At 38.8% G+C, this 27,777-nt stretch overlaps 1 protein-coding gene across 7 annotated transcripts in view; it reads right to left on the bottom strand.

Annotated features, from left to right (window-relative positions):
- MPDZ (multiple PDZ domain crumbs cell polarity complex component) overlaps positions 1-27,777 on the bottom strand; it is a 167,851-nt gene that overhangs the window by 135,957 nt on the left and 4,117 nt on the right. The window contains exon 2 of one of the 7 annotated variants that reach the window (XM_060300933.1): positions 1,113-1,180. The exons of 5 other annotated variants lie outside the window; for them this stretch is intronic. The gene's annotated coding sequence lies outside the window, so the exon portion shown is untranslated. Of the gene's footprint in view, positions 1-1,112; positions 1,181-27,777 lie in introns of those variants that run through there. One more of the 7 variants, XM_060300934.2, reaches the window with a different exon arrangement.

A 27,777-nucleotide genomic window follows, 5' to 3' on the forward strand; every position in this document is an offset into this window, starting at 1 on the left:
GGGCTTTCTCTAGTTGTGGCAAGCGGGGGCCACTCTTCATCGCGGTGCACGGGCCCCTCACTACCTCGGCCTCTCTCGTTGCTGAGCACAGGCTCCAGACGCGCAGGCTCAGTAGTTGTGGCTCACGTGCCTAGTTGCTCTGCGGCACGTGGGATCCTCCCAGACCAGGGCTCGAATCCGTGTCCCCTGCATTAGCAGGCAGATTCTCAACCACTGCGCCACCAGGGAAGCCCCATAAAGGTTTTTTTTTAAAAAAAAATTTTAAAAGCTCAATTCAGCTGCAAGTCACTGACATTAGTTTCCAGATGACAGCTCCATTCCTCTGGATTTCAGTATTCAAAAATTAGTTTCACAGTTTGTCTTCTCTGCTCTGATGTCCCTCAAATAAACAGATAACTATTCTGATTTCACCAGGACAGAGACAAGAAGTTGAAAAAAATGTTCCTTTCTATGCCCTATACTACAATGGCAAGTATTCAGTTTTAAGTGTAAAACTCATTTTTAATCACAGAATTTTTGAGATTACAGAGACGGCATCCACTCCCATCAAACTGCAGACATGAATTCTCTTTCTCACCCTTTCACCGCCCCACCAACACCCTTCCCTCTTTACCCATTTCAACATTGTATGAAAATAGAACGGTACCTGGATGATAACCGTGGGTCATGGCCAATGGATAAGACATAAAGAAGGCTCAATACAATACATTTCAGAAGAATGCCAAGTTCTCTGGGTTTTTCTAGGCAATTCATGCCAGCAGTGATGAATCAGAGGAGCAGTAAAGCCGCGAAATAAGATGTGGGTACAATAACAAAGAGACGGACACGAATGCTGGGGCAGAAGCAGTGGTAATAACGGCATAACGGCAACCACCCAGCATCTATTACATTCAGATCTGGGCACTGTTCAAACCATGTTATCAAATTAAGTCCTTTAATCCTTATACAATCTACTCACTGTACAAATGTGGAAACTGAGGCACAGAAACATTAAGTAACTTGCCTCACTGGTAAGTGATGAACCTAAGATTTGAACCCAGGCAGTTTGTTTCCAGAGTCAATTAATTTAGCTTCTACGATATACTGCCCCCCTTGATAAGAAGAAGACTCACCTTACCATTCTCTTTCCTCTATCCAGCCAAGTTCAACATTGTGTAGACCTTGCTCTACACAGGAGAAACTAAAAAAAGAAATGGCAACCCGAAGTGAATGAAGTCTGAAAGGGACTGGTTCAGACTATTTAACATAGCCCACAATCCACACAAAGGTATGAACAAGTCAGAGTTTAGGATTTTAGAAACTATGCGTAGGTACATCAAAGAAAGATCAGTAATATTCCCCATTTATGTAATGTCCATATATGTTTAAACAAATCATTTTTGAAATTCAAGATTTTAAGAAAAATCCCCAAGAAAAAATAAGCCTCTTTATATTAATATTCAAAGTACCTTTAAAAATATGGCTATTATATGTCAAAGTACTAAATCCCTCAACACAATGAGAATAAGAATATTCAAATAGTATAGGAAATACTAGCTTCTCTACAGTAGCCCCTCTAGCTACTGTTTACATACTCTGCTTGTAGCCATATCACTATTTAGCTACAATTGAGCCTATTTCAGTAGCCATAGCACTCAGAACTACAGGACATACCAATAATGGATCAATGAATTCAGTGCCTATGAAGCACTATAGTGCTAGGCAAGTGCTGTTTCCATACATTACATCATGGGAGCTGGGGCCCCAACCATCTTGCTCTCCATAATATCCTCCACTGCCTGTCACATTATTCTCTCCATTTTCCAGATAAGACAACAGAGGAAAGGAAGAGGCTGAGGTCTTACTCAGGGTCACAGAGCTAGTAAGCCAGAAATCTTAGCTTTGAATCCAACTCTGCTTGATTCAAAGCCCCCACTTACTCAATCACACTATCCCTTATTTTCCATATTGTTATAGGAACAAAGAATGTGCAGGGCAATGTATAACACTGCTAGTATTTGTATAAAAGAAGAGGAGGGAAAAGATTTGTATAAGTCAAATTAAGATGTGCATGTTTATGAAAGCACAGACTATTCCTACAAGCTTTCCAAAGGCACTAATGCTGGGATGTAGAGAGCTGAAGGACATTAGGAGAAACTTATTCTGACCTGCACTTCTTCTGAGTTTGAAAAATTTTGTGTCAATATAAGGTGGCCAGATTTTGCAAATTAAAAATACAGGATACCTAATTTAATCTGAAATTCAGATAAATGAATAAATTTTTAGTATAAGTATATCCCATGTAATACTTAGGATACAGTCATGCTAAACACTAAATTGTTGATTATCTGAAATTCAAATTTAGCCAGGCATCCATTATTTAATCAGCAAGCCTACTCATGTACATATTGTCTTAGAAAAAAAGCAAATTTTAAAAATCATTTTTAATTTAAGGACTTTATGCTTCCTGCAGAACTTTAATATAATGACAGAGTTGCCAAATCCTTTATAAATCTCTAACCATTTTAGCTGTGACCATATGATTCTCCAGCAACTGGTTGATAACACTAGTTTCAGTTGAGGACAAAAATCAGACAGCTTCTTTCGTTTCTTTTAGAAACAGAAAGTGATTAATTAACAAATCATTTTACTTTTCAACAAGTTGTACTGGTATATGTAGGCACAGCTTTTGTGTAGTAGAGAATCAGTGCCTGAAACATAAAACAAATCATTCTGCCCAACACAGATTATATGGCAACTAACAAGTGAAAATATGTCTTATGCTAAAAATAACTCTACTAAGAGAAACTGCCCCAAATGCATACAATTTTCTAGTTATCTTAAACAATTCTGACTGTAAAAGGAGTACACCATTAAAAGAGCTTGCTGCAATGGTTTGTGGCTTGTCAAAGTCACTTAGCGTCTATTAATGCATTTAAATTTAGCATTTGTCTCATTCTTAGCTGCCTCAGCACTACCTGAAGTTAGCAGACAAGTACAAGGCTGCAGTCATTTGCAGGTAGTTTGTCATAAAGTCAATTGGCCACGACAGCAAAACTTACACTTGCAGTCATAATTCATATTCTAGGGTAACGTTACTGAACTACTGTTACTGAACTATTGCAAGAGCACAGAAACATCCAACTACCCACCAACATCATGCGATCATCCAACAGAAAACAGTCAGCTCTTCTTAGCATCTGTTCTTTAGAACTTCTCCCTCATTCTTACAGGATTGATCAAAAAAGCATTTGTGAACAAAACCTTGCTTTCAAGTTGACATTTATGAATCTCCCCGAATTCTTCAGTAGAATTTATTAATTCTTTTTTGCTCCCCCAAATCGAAGAAAATCAAGTTTCAAGGAACCTTGCTTTTACAGCATAAGGCAAATACTGATTGATGGTCTTGTCCTTCCTTTATAAAATGGAAAGATAAATTACCTATCCAAAATGAATATGCTGAGGGGGCCACAGGGTTAGAAAAGAACTCAAATTCTGTTGTTTACTGATTCAGCAACTCACGGGGCTCCTACATGATGAGCATGTTGTTAGGTGAGAGAATTAGAGGAATGGGGACACAGTCTGGGAACTCAGGGGCCAAGTGAATGGAAGAAAAAACAAGTAAACAGACACTTAAAACATAAGACAAGAGAGGGAGGCCATCAAACCCAAACTGAAGAGAAAGGGAAAGCTTCCCGGAGGCAGAGACCCCTGCAGAGAATTCTAAAGAACAGGTGGGAGTTAGGGCAGAACGAGTGATAGAAGAGCTCCCAACATAGAGGCAAGAGTACCTAGCACCTTTATGAGCACTGCAAATAGTTACTTATGCCTGGACCAGGCCTGAAGGAGACGGAAAGACAGAGGTGATGAGGCTAGAGATGTGGGTACAGGCTAAATCACTGAGGGCCCTGCATGCCATTCTTGAAGAGTTTAGATATTTAATACTGAAGCTTGTTTCGGTACAGTGAGTGACACAATCAAACTTTGTTTTAGAAAGATAACTCTGGTCATAGTGTGGAACACCTATAAAAGGGGAAAAAAAGACTGGAAACAAGAAGGTCAGGTAAGAGGCATTTTCAAAAATAGAGATGAAGGTGAAAAATAAATGAAAATGGGAGACAGATTTGAGGAATTAAGAGCTGTAAGCAACAGGACCTGGTAAAGTGGAGGTAAGGCAGATGAGTCTAGGATGAATCCCAGCTTTCCTGCTTTAGTTACTAACCACTGAATAGAGAATAAAAAAAAAAAAAATAGCAGGTCAGTGGTATGACTGTTCTAGAAATAAAGCACTATAGTGATCAAGAGTTTAAAAGGCTGGGTTATACAGTACCTCATAACACTGTGATGGACTGAACTGTATGCCTCCAAAATTCATATGCTGAAGCTGAAACCCTCAGTGCGACTGTATTTGGAGAGAGCACTTTTAGGAAGTAATTAAGGTTATATGGGATCATTAGAGTGGGGTCCTAAACCAAGAGGACTGATGGCCTTGTAAGAAGAGAAAGATATCTATCTCCGTCTCTCCCTCCTTCCCCCACTCTTACCCTCCTTCCCCCTCACCACATGCAAGCACCAAAGAAAAGCCATGTTTTTTCTTCGGAAGGAAACAGTGAGAAGGTGGCCATCCACAAACCAGAAAGAGAGCTCTCACCAGAAACCAAACCCTGCCAGACCTTGAGGTTGGACTTCAGCCTTCAGAACAGTGGGGAAATAAATTTCAGTTAGGCCACCCAGTCTATGGCATTATTTACAGCAGCCTGAGCTAATACAGATTTGAATCTTCCCACAGCCCCTGCTCCAAGGAATATGCCATTACACACTATGATATGCCCCTTTCCTTCAACCATAACAAGGGGAACAAGGGGTGGGCCCCTCACCCAAGGGAAGACAATCTAAGTGCTGACCTAAAAGGCAGAATTGGGCTACAGTCTCTCTTGGGAACTAGAAAGACTAAACCAATTAGCAGTGGAGGTACAGTGGAAAAGATACAAGGAGCGTGAGTAAAGAATGAAGAGGCTAAGATGGGGCACATGCCAGCCTGAGTTAAAAGAGACCAAAACAGAGACATGGGTAAAGACAGAAGAACACAGCTGACATTAGGAGAGAGGCAGGTATTCTTTGGGAGACCCAACACAGCCAGTGAGAGGGAAACAGAGTAATTGGTCCCTAAGATGCACGGTCACTGACATCCATTCTTACCATGCACTCCATTTTGCCAGAGGTAATTAGTATGAGTCTCTGTTTGTTCCATTCAAACACACCTAACTATTACAGGCTGCTTTGGTATAGCATCATACTATCACATCCCAAACAAACCAATATCCTGCTTAAGAAGTACGCTTCCTCCTTTAACTAATTCATGTGGATTCTCTACTTCCAATAAAGATTTGAGGGAGCTTACAAGCAAAGATAACTTTAATAGGACCACTGAGATAATTAAGATTTTACAGGGGAGATAGTTACATCGGAAAAACAAAGCATAAGGAACTGCTACTATGGTGGGTGAATAAAATACTATATTCAGTTTTGATCAGAGCCTGAGAAAAGCCATCAGGTTTCAATCAAACAAATCATAAATCCATTGTTGAAAAAGGAATGTGAGATCCGACTGACAAGGTTTCATTCTATAAATGAAACCACAGTAACTGCGGAAAACATTTACAAATAATGCAAATATTTCTGGCTAAAATATTCCAGTTAAAGAAGAATAGAAATACTTTCACTTCAACCTCCACTAGAAAAATAAGCCAAATATGCATGTTAAAAATTAAAAGTAACACTTAAAAAACAGAAATGGAATCTATAGTTTATAAACCAGGAGGAAAAAAGATGAAACAAAGAATACTAAGCAATCTAAAAGAGGCTGGGAACAGAGAAGAAAAGAAAAAAGATAAAAGCATAGTAAACAAAAAACACAAGAGGACTGAAATAAATTCAGATATCCATATTCCCAACAAATGTAAATGGGTTAGACTCATTTACTAAAGAACAGACTCACAATCTATATCTCAAAAATGAAAATGAAAGTTGCAGAATACAGTTTGATGTCACTTAATCTATAATTTTTACAGAATATAAAATAATAATATATGCTACATATAAATAGATATATATGTGCTTTCATCATTTCAACAATGAATTAAAAAGATATTTTAAAATTACAGTTATGATTACTTTTAGGGGTGGACAGATGGAAGTAGTAGCTTTAGATCAGAGAGAAGTTAAAAGGGGACTTTAGCTTTCTCTATTTTTTTTTAAGGAAACTATACTTTTAGAATGTTTAAACTTATATATGTAAAAAGTAATTGGGTTGAAATATTTATGGATAAAATGGTGAAATGTCTGCGATTTGCTTCCAAAAAATGAAAGAGGACAGAAGAAATAAGACTGGCCATGAACCTGTGGTTGTTAAAACTGAATGATGGATACATGAGGATTCACTGTAATATACACAGTGTAAAATGTACATTTTAAGTTTTTCATAATAACAATTAGAAAAATAAGAGAATGTCAGTAAACATATGAAAATGTTAATACCTAATTTTGGAGGATAGGACTAGAGCTGGTTATTTCCTTCTTTATTCACAATATTTTTCAAATTCTTCCTAGCACCCTTCCTCAACAAAAAAAGATTTCATTTCAAACTACTAAATTACTTGGAAAAAATTTTTTACCATTGGTAAATGCTACCAGAAAGATAATTTCTTCAGGCTAGATTACTTATACTCCAACAAAATGAAAGAAAATATTATGAAAAGACTTTTCTAAAAATTAGTATCTTATAAGGAATTTTCATTTTCACCATTAAAAACAAAGCTTTATTCTAATTTTCTGATGGCTACTCTGCTTCTAGTTTTACCAAGCCCTTTTAGATAACAGCCTTAGAAGCAGATCTTACGGCCCTGGATTAGCCAATTCCATGTGACAGAGCTAGCAGCAGGCAAGAAGTGATGAATGACTACTGCTGTTCTAGTTTTGAACATATAAACAGTGCAAACCAAAATCCCCACCTTTGGAAATTGATGGGTGAACCCAAGAGAGTACATAAATATAAATCTGTTTCAGTTGAAAGAAAACTTATCTTTCATGCATATGCAAATGATGATTCAATATTATGAACAGTCATATAATATATCTAAGCTAATATTATAATACGGGCAAGTGGCATATTAATCCACAATTATGTGGACATATATAAATTACAATCATTACTTTGACTAAATCCACATACGCTAAACAAATTTTGGTGAAAATAATGTCAACTTATTCCTTTTCCTAGGAATTTCCTAATAGGGAGAAAAAAAACCTATTGAAAAGGAAAATATATATAATTTAGATATTAGGATATTTTATTACTTCTAGATACACTTACACAACAATGTGTTTATACTAACAAACATGGTCATTGGCTATATTTTCGTTTTGAAAGCTACTTCCTTTTATTTTTAAGATTGTTGGATTGAGGTGAAGGGCTAACTGTCCTTTCAAATAGTATAACATGTTCTATCCTTAACTGAAGATTCCCTAAAAGCACAGAGATACTAACTTTAAAAGGACATTTCACCAGATTAACATCCACTTCCAGAATTACACACTTACATTTTGTGATTCTTTTGAGTCAAATTCCCTTATTAACTGCTCACACCTAAAGATGAAGTCAATTTTATGGTTGAAAGGGGCCTCAAAAAACATGCAGGTAACAGACAAGCTCAAGTTCGCTGAGGTTTGGTTCTACAACAAACCGGTGGTGTGTCAGGCTGCTATATATTACTCAACTGACTATTTGAAAGGCTGAACTTTTTTTTTAATATACTAGACAAACCAATTCCATTTATATTCCATTGTATTATATTTATTTCCTTCCTCCTCCACCATCATCCATATTTTTTTAAAAGAACAACCACACACACACACACACACACACACACACACAATTTTCTCTCTTGCTCGCACGCGCTCTCTCTCTTTCTCTGTCTCTCTCTCTCTCCTAGAGAACTGGAGATTCCAATACTTTCTCTCTGGTCACCCATTTTTACATATTTTCCATCCGTAATGTTCTCTCTTAGTACATTCCTACAGGACAGGGACCCTCTCCCCAAATCAACTCACACCAAATATGGTGACTCAGAAAAAAGATTTAGATGCTTCTGAGAATGAAGCTTTAGCCTCTCTGTTCTCTCCCTAGCCAAACTCGGAGGAATTTACATTGTTGAGCAGTTTGCCCCTGTTTGCTACCACATTTTCAGCGCTACGAGCCAAGATGCAACAGGCTGTGCACGTTTGTTGGACACAAACAGGCAGGGGGATTCCTCCAAAGCCTGCCCTGCAGGCGAGCAACATCAGGCAGACATCAGACTCCAGAGGCAGCTAGTCGCACATAAAGCGCTCACTCCAGCCACATAATTGTCTTGGGGGAAACCAAAAATGTGCAGGAGGATTAACTCTGTGCCACAGAATTCTTAGGTGTTATTCCTACAGTTGGCAACCAATTCTCCAGAGAAATTACCTCATGGCTCTGCCTCCTGCCCTTTTGCCTGCCTGGAATGAGGCAATTCTCCAGTGGATCAGGCCAACAGTGTCCTCGTGCTTAGAAAAAGCATGAATACTCAAAGCGTCCCCATGGGACCCTGAAACATGGCCTGCAGCTGCTCTGTGTTAGGACTGATCAACTGCAGGAGGAGGTAACAGATCTCTGTCATTCCTGGCTGCCCTCTCAAGGATGATGAGTTTGTGAGATCTCAATGACGATACTGGTGCAGAACAAAACAATACGTGGCTTTGTCAGTTGTGACTCAATGACTCCTTAGGGTAAAGCCCTAAAGAACAGTGCAGAGAGACAACCTTTCCAATACAGATAAAACTGTGGAACTCAGAGATGGGAGGTGACAAGAATATTACAGCCACGCTGCTTCAACTCACCTCCCCACCCAATTAATCCATGCTCTTTACCAAAGATTATTTCTAGGGCTTTTCCCCATAACTTTTAAAATAACTCTCCTTCCACCATTTCCAAATTGCTTCTCCTGTTCTGGAATCTTTTCTATAAAAATGACGAAGCATCGTCTATCACATGGCCTACTTAGCTATCATTGAGCTCTAAGTACTATACATAATTAGATATTTTTATCTTTCCACATCAATCAGTGTCTCCTAAATTCAGTTTGTGGCTTTCCTGATTTCCCTTTGCTGAATTTGGATGGGAACAAAGATAAAGTTTACAAACTTTACTCAGAAAAGGGCAGCCTCAAATTTCTAATAGGAAATCCTCTGGGAAGAAAACAACATACTGTAGTGATATTTAACGTAGCTGTTTTCCTCTCCTGGACTATGCCTGTGGTGACTATCGAGGTCTGCATCCCCTGTTGGTTTAGTTCCAACTCTTTGCACAGAGGAGAACCAGGCATATACGAGAACTGTTTGTGAAAGATCATGCTCTCTTGCTCTGAGTACATTCTCTGTAATAATTTTCATGAAGAAATTTAGAACCCTTAAGTTTAGCTGGCAGAAGGAATCAAAGCATTTTTTGCAATTACTAACGCTTAATGATTTCAAATATCTTATTTGAAGACATCAGAAAATTTTGAGCTTTTACTCTTTCCAAAACAACTTGCTAACACATTTTACAGATATGGAAGTAGAAAGTCAAAGAAACTACTAACTTCCCCAATGTCACGTAACTCACATCTTTTATTAAGGAATTGTATTTCTATATCCATTATTACGTGAGGGTACTGAAAAGTCTAGGTAATAAAACATCAACAATTACCTGAAAGTTTCAGCCAAAAATAATCTTAATTTAACTACAAGAGGATTTGGGGGCAGAGAAGAAGGGAGAAAGTAATAAACTTAAAAATCTTACTCCATCAGAATGGGTGTCTATGCTAACTCAATTCCCTCAACAATAAAATGTTTAATTTTCCATGTTATTTTGCTGATTTTTAAAAAAAAGCAACTTCATTCTTCAGGTACAAATTCACCACCAAATACTCCCTTCAAGAACCAAAGGTTTGGGCTTCCCTGGTGGCACAGTGGTTGAGAGTCCACCTGCCGATGCAGGGGACGCAGGTTCGTGCCCCGGTCCAGGAGGATCCCACGTGCCGCGGGGCGGCTGGGCCCGTGGGCCATGGCTGCTGAGCCTGCGCATCCGGAGCCTGCGCGTCCGGAGCCTGTGCTCCGCCACGGGAGAGGCCGCAGCGGTGGGAGGCCCGTGTACCGCAAAAAAAAAAAAACCAAAAAAAACCACAAAGAACCAAAGGTTTCCAAATATATATTCACCACTAGAGTATCTAAAATGTAGGCTTGGTTGTAATCCACAAACTAAAGCATTAATTTGTCATTTAAGACTTTTAAAACATGCTATTCAATGACAACGAATAATAAAACTGCATATAAGAGGGCTTCCCTGGTGGTGCAGTGGTTGGGAATCTGCCTGCCAATGCAGGGGACACGGGTTCGTGCCCTGGTCCGGGAAGATCCCACATGCCACGGAGCAACTAAGCCCGTGAGCCACAACTACTGAGCCTGTGCGTCTGGAGCCTGTGCTCCGCAACGGGAGAGGCCGCAAAAGTGCGAGGCCCATACACTGCGATGAAGAGTGGCCCCCGCTCGCCGCAACTGGAGAAAGCCCTCACACAGAAACGAAGACCCAACACAGCCAAAAATAAATAAATAATTAATTAAAAAAAAAAGTGCATGTAAGAATTGGTTGCTATTACATCTACTATAATAATAACTCTTCCAGAGAATAAATAGTCCATAAGTGAGTTTTTTAGACAATGAACCAGCATTATTTTTACTGTCTGCAATGAAACCACTTATGAAATGGCTTTCATATATCCGTCTTCTTAAACAGAGCATATGTGCTTCACAAACATACACCCATTTTCAAGTAAGAAACCTGAGGCTCAGAAAGATGGAAGTGTTTTCTCCTACATTCAGGAAGCTTGTAAGTAAGAGTGTTAACATTAAAAGCCAATCCCATTCATCAAAGCCAAGTCCTTTCTACCAAATCATAGCTCTGTGCTCTAATACTACTACTACTACCGGAAAGAAAATAGCTATTTACCTTCAGATGAAGTAGCCTCAGGCAGAGCTTTCAGAGTTCCCAAGCTGTTTTATAAAGCTCTCTTGAAAAAACACTCTACCATTTTACTAGCTGTGAGATCCTGGGCAAGTCACTTAACTTCTCAGAGCTGCTGCTGTAAAGTGACGTTAACAATAACATATGCAAAGTGCCTGGAAGTAACACGCATATAAAAGCTGCTGCTATTTATTATTTTTGTCTTCTAGTGTCTGCTGTTTCCAATGTGCTATGTAACTCCTTAACATGAGTGAAAATTGATCATTTCTGAACTGGGACTTGCAAACTGAACCATGTCTTACCTATGCAGTAAACAAAGCACATGGCTTTAGGCTAGCTTTCCCCCTGCTGAAAACTATCCGTACTTTTTGTACTATTTAGGATCCCCCTCTAAAGTACTTCAAAGAAGTAGAAATGAACCCAAAGAAACTGTAATCCAAAATTCAGCTTAGTCAAAGAACTGACACTTAGAAGTATTAAGTTATCAACCAGAGAAGACAGAGGGAGAGGGGATAGGTTTGGTTTCTGGCAGGACACAGATAAACAAATGGGAGGAAAGAAATAATGAGGTGAGGAAGCTGAAAGGGAAAAGAGACAGAAAGCTGGAGGGCAGCAAAGCGATTGAGAAAACCCTGAGAAAATTCCTTAGCACTCACAAGGCCAAGAGGCAGCGGGGGCTACTAAGGTCACAGATGCCCAGAAGAAGGGAATCATTTCCCCTGCCAAAGTGAAATCGGATCTCAAAGGAAAACCTCGAGCTCATCTCTATCTTCTCTCACCCGCAAACTAGCAAACACAGTAAAACTCAGAACATCTGAGTTACTGTCTTTGTGACTCAGCTGTCAGAATCCCATGAAATAAAAGTATGTGAAAGTGCTTAGAAAATGGGAAGTGATATAGAAGCATTAGGCATTATTTTAACAACAGTATCAGCATCAGAATGGCTGATACTGTTTCTTATCCCTAATTTTAAGAAAATGAACAGCAAAAAATATTATATATACACAGCACTATGTTAGCAAGTTTTAAATAAGTGCTTCCATTTCCCTAGGCATAAGGCACAGGCAGAGTTAGTATGAAGATACTTGCATGGGGCACTTCCATTCTCATACAAATAAATATGCACTTTCACATCTAATTTTGTATTTATAATTCTGCTTTAATTTAAGAAAGCCACCCTAAATTCTATAAGCTTTAAGCCCCCCAAATCTGTACTATCTGCCTCTATCACTGAAGCATACGGCAAAACAAAATAAAGAGAGGTACCCAGCTTCTGAGCTCCCAATTTAGTAGAAAACAGTAAGTAATGACACTGCAACAAGATGTGCTAAATTCTGGGAGAGTACAAAGGAATCCAATGCTGTCAGAACGAGTCAGAAAAAAATTGGAGATGTGACAGGTGAACTGTCCTGAAACACATGCAACTTAGGAGAATAGGAGGGACAGCCAGGAGAGGGAATGGCATCTCTTACTAACGCAAGGACATCTGCTAAGGCAATGAAACCAGAGAACTTAATGACAATGGTTCTAAACTACAGGGCTACCACACTAGACAGAAGAGAAGAAAGCACTGTCCCAAGCATAGCTCCCTAGGACTATGCCCTGCAGGGAGATAGCAGTGCATTTTAGATACATGGGGCAGGAGTGGCAGGGAAGAGGGAGGTTACTAAAATCTCTTTTCCAGAAAAGCAATTCTGGCAATAGGCTAAATAATTCACCAAAAATACAAAGAACTAATGGGACGCCCCTGGTGGTCCAGTGGGTAAGACTCCAAACTCCCAGTGCACGGGGCCCAGGTTCAATCCCTGGCCAGGGAACTAGATCCCACATGTTACAACTAAGAAGTCCGCATGCTGCAACTAAAACCCGGTGCAGACAAATATATATATATATTTTTTTATTTAATTCTTAAAAAAAAAAAGAATAATAGTATAGCCAGATGTTAGGCTGTTAAAACAGCCCAGTCAGGAAATAATGTGAGCCAAGATTAATGCAGTGGCAAGAAAAAACAAAAAGAATTGACACAAATACACTCATCAGAGAGAACTAAAATGATCAATGACCACTAGACATGTGTTGGGGGCAGGCATAATGAGCGAGTGACAGCAACAAAGGTTGACTCTCAATGTTTCTAACCTGGGAAACTAGAAATAATGCAGCATCATTAGCTTAAAGAAAGAAAAATGTCATTTAGAGGAACAGGGCAGAAATGCATACTGGACATACTGAGCTTGAAATATCTATAGAAAATAGGAAATAATAGAACTTAAGTTCCGTGAGAGCAGGAACGTTGTTGGGGGTTTTTTTGTTTTTTTTTAAATTGTTGTTGGTTCCTTTTTCTCAGTGGGCTGTCACCAGCCCTAGAAACAGTGGCTGGCCCAAAGTAGGCACTCAGTAAATATTTGCTGAAACGAATGAATTGACTACATATGTGAATCTAAGGAGAAAAGAACTTAGAGATGTAAACTCAGGGAATCACTGGCCTCAAGGTGTTGCTGAAGATAAAGGAGATTAATCAGGGAGAAGGTAGAGATTAACAAGAGAAGAAAACTGAGGTTGGAATCCTGGGAAACATGGACATTTAAAAAGTAGAATCTAATGCGTAAGAATTATTTTAGGGGTAAAAGTCAATTAGAAGTAAGGACTCTTCATGCTTTAACACTCTAAACACATACTACACTCACAAAACTCCCACTCTGGCCAACACGCTAGGCCAGGTTAGTGTTTATTTACCTGACCCTAAATAACGCTTATTTGACATCACTTTGATTGCTATACTAACGTAAAAACAAATTACTTATGGAAGATAACCTTAGTCAGGTCAAGTTAAATATAGAAGATCAAAATATCTTAAACAGACATCAAACAATCACCTATGAGAATAAATTAAAATTTTAGAGAGGACCTTCAAGATGGCAGAGGAGTAAGACATGGAGATCACCTTCCTCCCCATAAATACATCAGAAATACATCTACACGTGGAACAACTCCTACAGAACACCTACTGAACGCTGGCAGAAGACCTCAGACCTCCCAAAAGGCAAGAAAATCCCCACGTACCTGGGTAGGGCAAAAGAAAAAAGAAAACACAGAGACAAAAGAATAGGGACGGGACCTGCACCAGTGGGAGGGAGGTGTGAAGGAGGAAAGGTTCCCACACACTAGGAAGCCCCTTCACAGGTGGAGACTGCGGGTGGTGGAGGGGGAAAGCTTCGGAGCCGCAGAGGAGAGCACAGCAACACGGGCGCGGAGGGCAAAGCGGAGAGATTCCGGCACAGAGGATCGGTGCCTACCAGCACTCACCAGCCCGAGAGGCTTGTCTGCTCACCTGCCGGGGCGGGCAGGGGCTGGGAACTGAGGCTCGGGCTTCGGAGGTCGGACCCCAGGGAGAGGACTGGGGTTGGCTGCGTGAACACAGCCTGAAGGGGGCTAGTGCACCACAGCTAGCCAGGAGGGAGTCTGGGAAAAGTCTGGACCTGCCGAAGAGGCAAGAGACCATTGTTTCGGAGAGGGGATTCCTTCCCTGTCTGCACACAGAAAACAGCACCACCTAAAGAAGCTTCAGAGACGGGCCCAAGCTGTGACTATCAGCACTGACACCAGAGACCCGCATGAAATGCTAAGGCTGCTGCTGCCGCCACCAAGAAGCCTGTGTGCAAGCACATGTCACTATCCACACCTCCGCCTTTGCAGCCCGCCACTGCCAGGGTCCCGTGATCCAGGGACAACCTCCCTCGAGAACTAACAGCGTGCCTCTGGCTGGTGCAACGTCACGCTTGCCTCTGCCGCCGCAGGCTCACCGGGCATTCCAATTATAACTACGGTACTGCTCCCTCCCCCCAGCATGAGTGAGCCAGGGCCCCTTAATCAGCCGCTCCTTTAACCCTTTCCTGTCTGGGAGAAGAACAGACACCAGAGGGCAATCTACATGCAGAGGTGGGGCCAAATCCAAAGCTGATCCCCAGGAGCTGTGCAAACAAAGAAGAGAAAGGGAAATTTCCCCGTGCAGCCTCAGAAGCAGAGGATTAAATCTCCAAAATCAACTTCAAGTACCTGCATCTGTGGAATACCTGAATAGACAACGAATCATCCCAAAATTGAGGGGTGGACTTCGGGAGCAACTGCAGACTTGGGGCTTGCTTTCTGCGTTTAGTTTGTTTCTAGTTTTATGTTTATCTTAGTATAGTTATTAGCGCTTGCTATCACTGGTGGATTTGTTTATTGGTTTGGTTGCTCTATTCTTTTTTTTACTACTTTTAAACTTTTTTATTTTAATAATTATTTTATTTTATTTCTTTTTCTAATTTGTTTTTTCTTTCTTTTTTTCTCCCTTTTCTTCTGAGCCGTGTGGCTGACAGGGTCTTGGTGCTCCAGCCTAGTGTCAGGCCTGAGCCTCTGAGGTGGGACAGGCGAGTTCAGGACATTGGACCACCAGAGACCTCCTGGCCCCTTGTAATATCAATCAGCGAGACTTCTCCCAGACATCTCTGTCTCAATGCTAAGACTCACCTCCACCCAACGGCCAGCAAGCTCCACTGCTGGACGCCAGGAACACACCCCACACGTTAGCAGAGAGGCTGCCTAAAATCATAAGGTCACAGACACCCCAAAACACACCAGCGGATGCAGCCCTGCCCACCAGAAAGACAAGATCCAGCCCCACCCACCAGAACACAGGCACCAGTCCTCTCCATTTGGAAGCCTACACAAGCCACTGAATGAACCTCATCCACTGGGGGCAGACACCAAAAATAAACAGGAACTATGAACTTGCAGCCTGTGAAAAGGAGACCCCAAACACAGTAAGTTAAGCAAAATGAGAAGACAGAGAAATATGCAGCAGATGAAGGAGCAAGGTAGGAACCCACAAGAACAAACGAAGAGAAAAGAGGCAGTCTACCTGAAAAACAATTCAGAGTAATGATAGTAAAGATGATCCAAAATCTTTGAAATAGAATGGAGAAAACACAAGAAACATTTAACTAGGACCTAGAAGAACTAAAGTACAAGCAAACAATGATGAATAACACAGTAAATGAAATGAAAAATTATCTAGGAGTCAATAGCAGAATAACTGAGGCAGAAGAATGGATAAGTGACCTGGAAGAAAAAAGAGTGTAAATAACTACTGAAGAGCAGAATAAAGAAAAAGAATGAAAAGAATTGAGGACAGTCTCAGAGACTTCTGGGACAACATTAAATGCACCAACATTTGAATTATAAGGGTCCCAGAAGAAGAGAAAAAGAAAGGGACTGAGAAAATATTTGAAGACATTATAGTTGAAAACTTCCCTAACATGGGAAAGGAAATAGTCATTCAAGTCCAGGAAGCAAAGAGAGTCCCATACAGGATAAATCCAAGGAGAAACACGCCGAGAAACATATTACTCAAACAATCAAAAATACTCTACCCAGCAAGGATCTCATTCAGATTTGATGGAGAAATTAAAACCCTTACAGACAAGCAAAAGCTAAGAGAATTCAGCACCACCAAACCAGCTTTACAACAAATGCTAAACGAACTTCTCTAGGCAGGAAACACAACAGAAGGAAAAGACCTACAATAACAAACCCAAAACAATTTTAAAAATGGTAATAGGAACATACATATCAATAATTACCTTAAATGTAAATGGAATAAATGCTCCCATCAAAAGACACAGACTGGCTGAATGGATACAAAAACAAGACCCACATATATGCTGTCTACAAGAGACCCACTTCAGACCTACAGACACAGACAGAAAGTGAGGGGATCGAAAATGATATTCCATGCAAATTGAAATCAAAAGAAAGCTGGAGTAGCAATTCTCTTATCAGACAAAATAGACTTTAAAATAAAGACTATTACAAGAGACAAAGAGGGACACAACATAATGATCAAGGGATCGATCCAAGAAGAAGATATAACAATGGTAAATATTTATGCACCTCAATACATAAGGCAAACAGCCATAACAGGGGAAATCGACAGTAACAAAATAACAGTAGGGGACTTTAATACCCCACTTACACCAGTGGACAGATCATCCAAAATGAAAATAAATAAGAAAACACAAGCTTTAAATGACACATTAGACAAGATGAACTTAATTGATATTTATAGAACATTCCATCCAAAAACAACAAAATACACTTTCTTCTCAAGTGCTCATGGAACATTCTCCAGGAGAGATCACATCTTGGGTTACAAATCAAGCCTTGGTAAATTTAAGAAAATTGAAATCATGTCAAGTATCTTTTCTGACCACAACGCTATGAGACTAGATATCAATTACAGGAAAAAAAACTGCAAAAAATACAAACACATGGAGGCTAAACAATATGCTACTAAACAACCAACAGATCACTGAGGAAATCAAAAAATACCTAGAAACAAATGACAATGAAATCATGATGACCCAGAACCTATGGGATGCAGCAAAAGCAGTTCTAAGAGGGAAGTTTATAGCAATAAAATCCTACCTCAAGAAACAAGAAAAATCTCAAACAACCTAAACTTACACCTAAATCAATTAGAGAAAGAACCAAAAAAACCCAAAGTTAGCAGAAGGAAAGAAATCATAAAGATCAGATCAGAAATAAATGAAAAAGAAACGAAAAAACAACAGCAAAGATCAGTAAGACTAAAAGCTGGTTCTTTCAGAAGGTAAATAATTGATAAACCACTAGCCAGACTCATCAAGAAAAAAAGGGAGAAGACTCAAATCAACAGAATTAGAAATGAAAAAGGAGAAGTAACAAATGACACTGCAGAAATACAAAGGATCATGAGAGATTACTACAAGCAACTACATGCCAATAAAATGGACAACCTGGAAGAAATGGACAAATTCTTAGAAAAGTACAATCTTCCGAGACTAAACCAGGAAGAAATAGAAAATATAAACAGACCAATCACAAGCACTGAAGTTGAGACTGTGATTAAAAATGTTCCAACAAACAAAAGTCCAGGACGAGAAGGCTTCACCAGCAAATTCTATCAAACATTTAGAGAAAAGCTAACACCTATCCTTCTCAAACTCTTCCAAAATATAGCAGAACAAGGAACACTCCCAAACTCATTCTATGAGGCCACCATCACTCTGATACCATAACCAGACAAAGATGTCCCAAAAAAAGAAAACTACACACCAATACCACTGATGAACATAGATGCAAAAAATCCACAACAAAATACTAGCAAACAGAATCCAACAGCACATTAAAGGAATCATACACCATGATCAAGTGGGGTTTATTCCAGGAATGCAAGGATTCTTCAGTATACGCAAACCAATCAAGGTGATACACCACATTAACAAACTGAAGGATAAAAACCATATGATAATCTCAACAGCTGCAGAAAAAGCTTTCAACAAAATTCAACACCCATTTATGATAAAAACCCTCCAGAAAGTAGGCACACAGGAAACTTAACTCAACATAACAAAGGCCATACATGAGAAACGCACAGCCAACATCCTTCTCAATGGTGAAAAACTGAAACCATTTCCACTAAGATCAGGAACAAGATAAGGTTCTCCACTCTCACCACTATTATTCAACATAGTTTTGGAAGTTTTAGCCACAGCAATCAGAGAAGAGAAAGAAATAAAAGGAATCCAAATCGGAAAAGAAGTAAAACTGTCACTGTTTGTAGATGACATGATACTATACATAGAGAATCCTGAAGATGCTACCAGAAAACTACCAGAGCGAATCAATGAATTTAGTAAAGTAGCAGGATACAAAACTAATGCACAGAAATCTCTTGCATTTCTATACACTAATGATAAAATATCTGAAAGAGATATTAAGGAAACACTCCCATTTACCACTGAAACAAAAGGAGTAAAATACCTAGGAATAAACCTACCTAAGGAGACAAAAAAACATATATGCAGAAAACTATAAGAAACTGATGAAAGAAATCAGACAATACAAACAGATGGAAAGATATACCATGTTCTTGGATTGGAAGAGTCAACATTGTGAAAATGAGTATACTACGCAAAGCAATCTATAGATTCAATGCAATCCCTATCAAACTACAAATGGCATTTTTCACAGACTAGAGCAAAAAATTTCACAGTTTGTATGGAAACACAAAAGACCCCAAATAGCCAAATCAATTTTGAGAAAGGAAACGGAGCTGGAGGAATCAGGCTCCCTGACTTCAGACTATACTATAAAGCTATAGTAATCAAGACAGTATGGTGCTGGCACAAAACAAAATATAAATCAATGGAACAGGATAGAAAGCCTAGAGATAAACCCATGCACATATGGTCACCGTATCTTTAATAAAGGAGGCAAGTACATACAATGGAGAAAAGACAGCCTCTTCAATAAGTGCTGCTGGGATAACTGGGCAGCTACATGTAATAGAATGAAATTAGAATACTCCCTAACACCATACACAAAAATAAACTCAAAATAGATTAAAGACTTAAATGTAAGGCCAGACACTATAAAACTCCTAGAGAAAAACAGAGGCAGAACACTCTATGACATCAATCACAGCAAGATCCTTTTTGACCCACCTCCTAGAGAACTGGAAATAAAAACAAAAATAAACATTTGGGACCTAATGAAACTTAAAAGCTGTTGCACAGCAAAGGACACCATAAACAAGACGAAAAGACAACCCTCAGAATGGGAGAAAATATTTGCAAACGGAGCAACTGACAAAGGATTAATCCCCCAAATATACAAGCAGCTCATGTAGCTCAATATCAAAAAAATAAACAACCCAATCCAAAAATGGGAAGAAGACATAAACAGACATTTGTCTAAAGAAGATATACAGATTTCCAACAAACACATGAAAGGATGCTCAACATCACTAATCATTAGAGAAATGCAAATCAAAACTACAATGAGGTATCACCTCACACCAGTCAGAATGGCCATCATCAAAAAATCTACACACAATAAATGCTGGAGAGGGTGTGGAGAAAAGGGAACCCTCTTGCACTGTTGGTGGGAATGTAAATTGATACAGCCACTATGGAGAACAGTATGGAGGTTCCTTAAAAAACTAAAAACAGAACTACCATACGACCCAGCAATCCCACTACTGGGCATATACCCTGAGAAAACCATAATTCAAAAAGAGTCATAAACCACAATGTTCACTGCAGCACTATTTACAATAACCAGGACATGGAAGCAACCTAAATGTCCATCGACAGATGAATGGATAAAGATGTGGCACATATATACAATGGAATATTACTCAGCCTTAAAAAGAAACGAAATTGAGTTATTTGTAGTGAGGTGGATGGACCTAGAGTCTGTCATACAGAGTGAAGTAAGTCAGAAAGAGGAAAACAAATACCGTATGCTAACAAATATATATGGAATCTAAAAAAAAAAGGTTCTGAAGAACCGAGGGACAGGACAGGAATAAAGACACAGATGTAGAGAATGGACTTGAGGACACAGGGAGGGCGAAGGGTAAGCTGGGACGAAGTGAGAGAGTGGCATTGGTATATATATATATACACACACACTACCAAATGTAAAATAGATAGCTAGTGGGAAGCAGCCGCATAGCACTGGGAGATCAGCTCAGTGCTTTGTGTCTACCTAGAGGGGTGGGATAGGGAGGGTGGGAGGGAGACGCAAGAGGGAGGCGATATGGGGATATATGTATATGTATAGCTGATTCACTTTGTTATATAGCAGAAACTAACACAACATTGTAAAGCAATTATACTCCAATAAAGATATTTTAAAAAAACAAAGAAAAAAGCTGACCTTATAATAGGATAATAATAAAATGACACTGTAGAAAAATATTACTTTAAAAGTTAAAGAGCCATATAAAAAATTTTTTTTAATTCCAGTGGAATCAAAAATACTCCAGCAAGCTCCACGATGAAATAATATCTACATACACGGAGGAGAATACATCTAAAAAATATAAATCAGCCATGACGCTCTCTTATTTACCTCCACACTAAACCAAAACAAATTCACCTCTGGATCTTCCATTAACTGAATATGCAAACGTTCAAGAAGAAATTAAAATTTCTTCACAGTAATAAAAGTAGTGTTTTTCATAATCTGTACTAAAGACTCATTAGAGAGAACTCTGTATCCCTCTGAAAGCAAAGAGGTGTCACTGTCTAAATCAGCTGATAAGCTCATCAAGCAGTGGTAGTGTACACTCCTGAGAATACAATGAGGAAAGTCAGCCAAAGACATAACAACTTATATCGTGCTGGCAAGATTCCACGTTGCTCAGAGAAGGGAAAATTATTTAAAGAAGTCTGAATTAATATGAATCTACCCAAACACAAACCTTACCCACGTAAGATAAATAAGCATGGACCAATTCAATCTCCTAATTACTAATTCAGAGATAACTTTAATAGGCTACACTATTTAGTCACCCTATGTAAGTCTATAGGACTCACTAAGGCCATCTTGACCACTCGGTACTTCGCCTCTGAAAACAATTTAAAAGGTCTCATTCTCTTTCAATAAACATGACTATTTGCTTCTTAATTAACACATCTACTATTTAACTACATGCATTAACTGTATTTTACTATGGTACTCAAAGGACTGTTAAAATTAAGATTATAAACCAACTTTTACTTTTGTAATAATCCAGACAGCACATCTGCTTTAAATGGTGTTGCTGCTTTGGGGTTTGTGTTTTTTTTTATTGTTTAGCCACTCAATTTCAATCAAGTGATCAGAGAGTAGAGACAAACACAAAAATGTTAAAAATGGCCTGAAAAACCTGAATGACCCCAGTAAGAATAACATGTTTTCATAATATAATGACCATCCTTTCTCCAATTCTTGGTATGTCTGATGATCTTAGGTGTAACATATAATGAATGGCAATTATGTGTATAATTCAGGTGCCAAATTACTCCTTTGTTATCCAAATCACTATAGGACTGTCACATAAAGTTGTCATAAGAAGTGACCAATAAATCTACCAAAAATTATAAGAACTACCAAAAATATGCACGTGGGTCAGGAGAATTAGGCAAGCAATCTGGAAATACAGTTTTGGGCTCAATATTGAAACTGACTTCACAAGGTAGTATACAAAAGCTTGTGGAAAACCTCAACGCTCACGTGACTTTAAAAAAATTAATCACCTGATATTTTCAAAAATTTGAAAAATTTAAATCTCCCTATTTTACAATTGCCAGGGTTTTTTTTTAATAAAATATGATTTACATATTTTTGAACTTCATGTAAACATTAAATAAGGGTACTTAAATTTTATGTTGATCCAAAAGGGGCATGAATTTAAGAAGACTGAATAAAACTGTCAAATACAAGAGTCTGACACAACATAGTTGAATCCAAGCACAAGTACACTACAAGGCAATGGATGAAGTATAGGAGAATTCTAAAACTATTTCAAAAACTCTGAATGCTATATCCATAAAATGAACTATTTCTCAGTAATAAACAGTAATAAACCACGAGTACAGGCAACAAGGATGAATCCTAAAATACACGGTGAAGCAGTCAGACAAAAAGAACACACTGTATGATTCCATTTATTTAAAGCTCTAGAGAATGCAAACTATAGTGACAAAAAGCAGATCAGTGGTTACTTTGAGATAGGGAAGTAGGAGAGGCAAGAAAGGATTACAAAGGGGCGTGAGGAAAATCTGCGGGGGATGGATATGTGCACTGTCTTGACTGCGAGGCTGGTTTCACAAGGGTCCAAACTCAACAAACTGTACACTTTCAATATGTGCAGTCCATCATATGTGAACTATAAATTATACCTCAGTAAAATACTTAAACAAGCCCTCTCCCCTCCCTGAGAGAAGGGGGAAGCCTAAACGTCCTGAGTTTAGCACCCAACAGATGTTCACTGAACTTAATAGCACTGCCTAGGGGGCAATAATCCAGGCCCGGGGGCTATTAATATAGATAGATATATGTATATATGTACATTCTGCGAAGTTTATAGTATAAAGAGCCATTCCAGTGCTGTACTTTTCTCAACCGGAACAGGATGACTACATTCACTAGTTCCAGGAAAACCGTGAATGTGGTAGAAAGGAGGGAGAGGGTGTCAGGCAAAACTCCACTGAATCCTATAGTTGAGGCCCCTCCAGTGCTACAGCAGGAAATAAATGTTGCCCAGAGGCAGACTTCATGCCTGACTTATTAAAATGAAATACTCTTGCAAGACTGGGGGAAGAAAATGGGAACATCTGGTCTAAACCTTCTTTAACTTTATCCAGTAATGCCTTAGACAAACAGGACCTGTTTGGGAGGGGTGCTTAGCAAAATATAAGAGAAGCTGGGCATACCTTGTATAGATCAGAGAAGATCTTTTAAACTGTAAAATAATCTTTAATATTTATGGTTCTGTCATCACAGTTTTGTTAGTGTATTGATGTCTTATAAGCACAGGATAACAGACTCCCATGACCATTTTCTTCAGTGTGTTCCCTGAAGCAAGGCATGCTAGGGACCACCTAATTATCAATACATAATGTAAAGTTATTGCAAAATTAACTATAGGTCTATGGAACATTTAATTTTTAAGCCCAGATCAAGAATTACAAATGCATTCTCCACTGGTGTCCTGTGTGCCATATGGTAGTTAGGCATATTATACCTCCTCAAAGAGTCAAGAGACATTGGTTCAAACAGGTGCAATTAATGTCAGTTCAAACATATGGACGTTTAATAATCTCAAATCATTTTATCCTCACTGAGAGAAAGGGCAATTACTGAAAACTACTGACCAATGGCTGTACTTGTTCATTTGTATATCAAAATAAGTTAAGCATTCTCGTTTCACAAAATACTTGTTTTCTTTGGGGAGGGATAGTACCTAGGTGACAGAATTGCAGCTAAGTTTTTCTGTTTCTTTGCAGTTGTTTATGTTGTGTGTGTGTGTGTGTATATATATATATATATATATATATATATATATGTATTTTGTTTTGTTTTGTTTTGCGGTACGTGGGCCTGTCACTGTTGTGGCCTCTCCCGTTGCGGAGCACAGGCTCCAGACGCGCAGGCTCAACAGCCATGGCTCACGGGCCCAGCCGCTCCACGGCATGTAAGATCTTCCCGGACCGGGGCACGAACCCGTGTCCCCTGCATCGGCAGGTGGACTCTCAACCACCGCACCACCAGGGAAGCTCATGTTGTCCATATTTTTTAAACGTGCTTTTTTATCATCAAAAAAAGTTACTAAAAGAAAGAATTACCTTATGTATTTTACTATAACTATAGTTTTAAAACATAAGCAATAGAGTAAATGAAAAGTATCCCAGGGGCTTCCCTCGTGGCGCAGTGGTTGAGAGTCCGCCTGCCGATGCAGGGGACACGGGTTCGTGCCCCGGTCCGGGAAGATCCCACATGCCGCGGAGCGGCTGGGCCCGTGAGCCATGGCCGCTGAGCCTGCGCGTCCGGAGCCTGTGCACCGCAACGGGAGAGGCCACAACAGTGAGAGGCCCACGTACCCCCCCCCCAAAAAAAAAAGTATCCCAAAAGGTATTCATACTATCAACATTAAATCATCAACACAAACTAAATAGGTTTTTCCTTGAGTTTTTGTTGTCCAGTAGCTGATGTTTCTGTCTTTTCCTTTCTTACCAGTGTTTTCTCTTTCACTTTCCCCTCCTGCATTTAGTTATGGCACCCTAGATCCGGAGGTAGAGTGGTTTACAAGAAAATAACAATGAATGTTGATTTTGCAGATCTAAATAAAGCCAACAGGAGGATAAAGACAAGAATTCCCTCGACCAAACAAATTTAACCACCACAGGCAAGAAGAAAAAAAGCAAGAATTTAAGCCTTGTTTTACCTTTTTTTTTTTAAACTCAGCTGTCCAAATTTGGAAGAACTGCTTTAACACTGCTCTAACAAATATAACTTCAACGCTTCAAAAAGTTTTTTGTTACTTTATGATATATAGGATATGAATTACTTTTTAAATTATATTTTTCCAAAAAGGGAAAGATATTTCTGGGGGAAAAAGACTATGCCAAATATCTGACCATAAAACATGCATAGGATATACACACAGTTTTTAGGTCAATATAATTTAAATTATAAATTTTACTGTTTTAATCACACTCCAAAACCATCGTGAGATGTTTACAACACTAATATTTCATCTTTGCTAATTTAATGTTTTACTCATTTTGTGAGAGATAGAAGAAATATTTTAAGAAAATTGATGCTTTTATGAAATGCTTAAAAAGAAAACGAATGCTCTGTCTACAAAAAGGAAGGGCCAATTTTCCAGTGAACACCAGAAGAAAGAAAACAAGTGGCCTCAGGCCAAAGATAAAATAACTTTTTCCTCACATAGTAGTTTCCCTTTCTTTCCAAACATCAAATTACCACAATACAGCTTAGGTATACCACCACAATAGCCTCCTACAGGACCTCCCTCCCTTACCCTGAAGCCAGTCCAATTCTTCAAGGTCTCACCAGTTTACAACCTACAGTCTGTGAGAGCCTTACAGTCTCTGTAAGAATTTATGAATTGTTTCCTCCCCAAAGTCATATGTTGAAGTCCTAACCCTCAATACCTCAGAATATGACTATATTTGGAGAGAGGGTCTTTAAAGAGGTAAATAAGGTTAAATGAGGTCACTGGGGTAGGCCCTTAATCCATCTACAAGTTGCCAGCAAGGAACCCAATGTTGATGTCTAACTCCTTTAATCACTGTAACTTTTACTACATGTAAAACCTTTTTGTTCTTTCCTCTGTGTGTCTATTTTTCCAACTAAGACAGTAAGCTTCCAACAGTATTTATTTGGTGTTCTCCCCAGTGCCTAACCCAATTCAACATACCTCCTAATCCATCTATTACCATCTACTCAATGAATAACTACCTCAGATCTTCTTGGCAAGTGTTTCACAGGAAGGCAATGGTATCAGTTTTCTCTATCTAGAAATAGTTCATCTCCTTATTCTTATTCACCCATGTGGAACCCCACTATAATTATTTAATTATAGTACATTAACTTTATCATATTAAACATCATTTCCCAACTGTATTTATAGTGATGCTCTTTTAAGCAGGAAACTAATTTACAAGAAAAAATAATACCTTTCTTGTTATAAATATGGGGTTGATAATGTATGTAACAATGTAACAATATCAAATGAATTCCTACTTTAGGCCAAACGTGTTTTAAGAGCACATATAACTGTTTGGGAAATATAACTGGTGATATTATCATCATTCACATGCACCATCAAGCAGTCCTGAATTCTACAGGAAGTTGTTTGCTTCTTTACTCTGAATCATAGAAGCTTTTGCTGATAGATGTGTCATTTGCTCTAGCATATATAGGGACATTTCCAACCCAAGACGTCAACCCTGCCCGAAGATATTTTGTGAAAAGCACAGAGTACTTTGTGCGTATTATAAATATACAAAAGGGAACCCACCTGCAACTCAACCTGAATCAAGTCTATTAATCTGCTCTTAACTCAGGACAGTATCTTCCAGGCAACTGTTACTCCCCAGCTTCTAAATCCCTTAATCTGAAATGGGTCCATTTCTTTGTTTGTAAAGCAGAGCCTCTCCACCACATCAGCTAAAGGCTAAAGGCCTGATCAATGCAAAATTACATTTCAAGGATTTCCATCAATGTCTCCAAGCACCAAGCCTTGCACAGATACAGTAAACTCTGGGGAGAGTCTCTACTCCCTCATCATATATATGCATTTAAAAGATAAATGAACTACACCAAGAAAATCCTAAAGATGCCACCAGAAAACTACTACAGTTAATCAATGAATTTGTAAAGTAGCAAGATACAAAATTAATGCACAGAAATCTCTTGCACTCCTATACACTAATGATGAAAAATCTGAAAGAGAAATCAAGGAAACACTCCCATTTACCACTGCAACAAAAAGAATAAAACACCTAGGAATAAACCTACCTAAGGAGTCAAAAGACCTATATGCAGAAAACTGTACAACACTGATGAAAGAAATCAAAGACAATACAAACAGATGGAAAGATATATCATGTTCTTGGACTGGAAGAACCAACATTGTGAAAATGACTATATTACCCAAAGCAATCTACAGATTCAGTGCAATCCCTATCAAATTACCAATGGCATTTTTCACAGAACTAGAACAAAAAAAACTTACAATTTGTATGGAAACACTAAGACACTGATAGCCAAAGCAATCTTGAGAAAGAAAAACAGAGCTGAAGGAACGAGGCTCCCTGACTTCAGACTATGCAACAAAGCTACCGTAATAATCAAGACAGTATGGTACTGGCACAAAAACAGAAATATAGATCAATGGAATGGGACAGAAAGCCCAGAGATAAATCTGCACACATATGGTCACCTTACCTTTGACAAAAGAGGCAAGAATACACAATGGAGAAAAGACAGACTCTTCAATAAGTGCTGCTGGGAAAACTGGACAGCTACATGTAAAAGAATGAAATTAGAACACTCCCTAACACCACACACAAAAATAAACTCAAAATGGATTAAAGATCTAAATGTAAGGCCAGACACTATAAAACTCTTAGAGGAAAAAATAGGCAGAACACTCTATGACATCAATCACAGCCAGATCCTTTCTGACCCACCTCCTAGAGAAATGGGAATAAAAACAAAAATAAACAATTGGGACCTAATGAAACTTCAAAGCTTTTGCACAGCAAAGGAAACCATAAACAAGATGAAAAGACAACCCTTAGAATGGGAGAAAATATCTGCAAACGAAGCAACTG

The sequence above is a fragment of the Globicephala melas genome, chromosome 6 (assembly GCF_963455315.2).
Source record: "Globicephala melas chromosome 6, mGloMel1.2, whole genome shotgun sequence".
In the NCBI taxonomy this organism is placed as follows: domain Eukaryota; kingdom Metazoa; phylum Chordata; class Mammalia; order Artiodactyla; family Delphinidae; genus Globicephala; species Globicephala melas.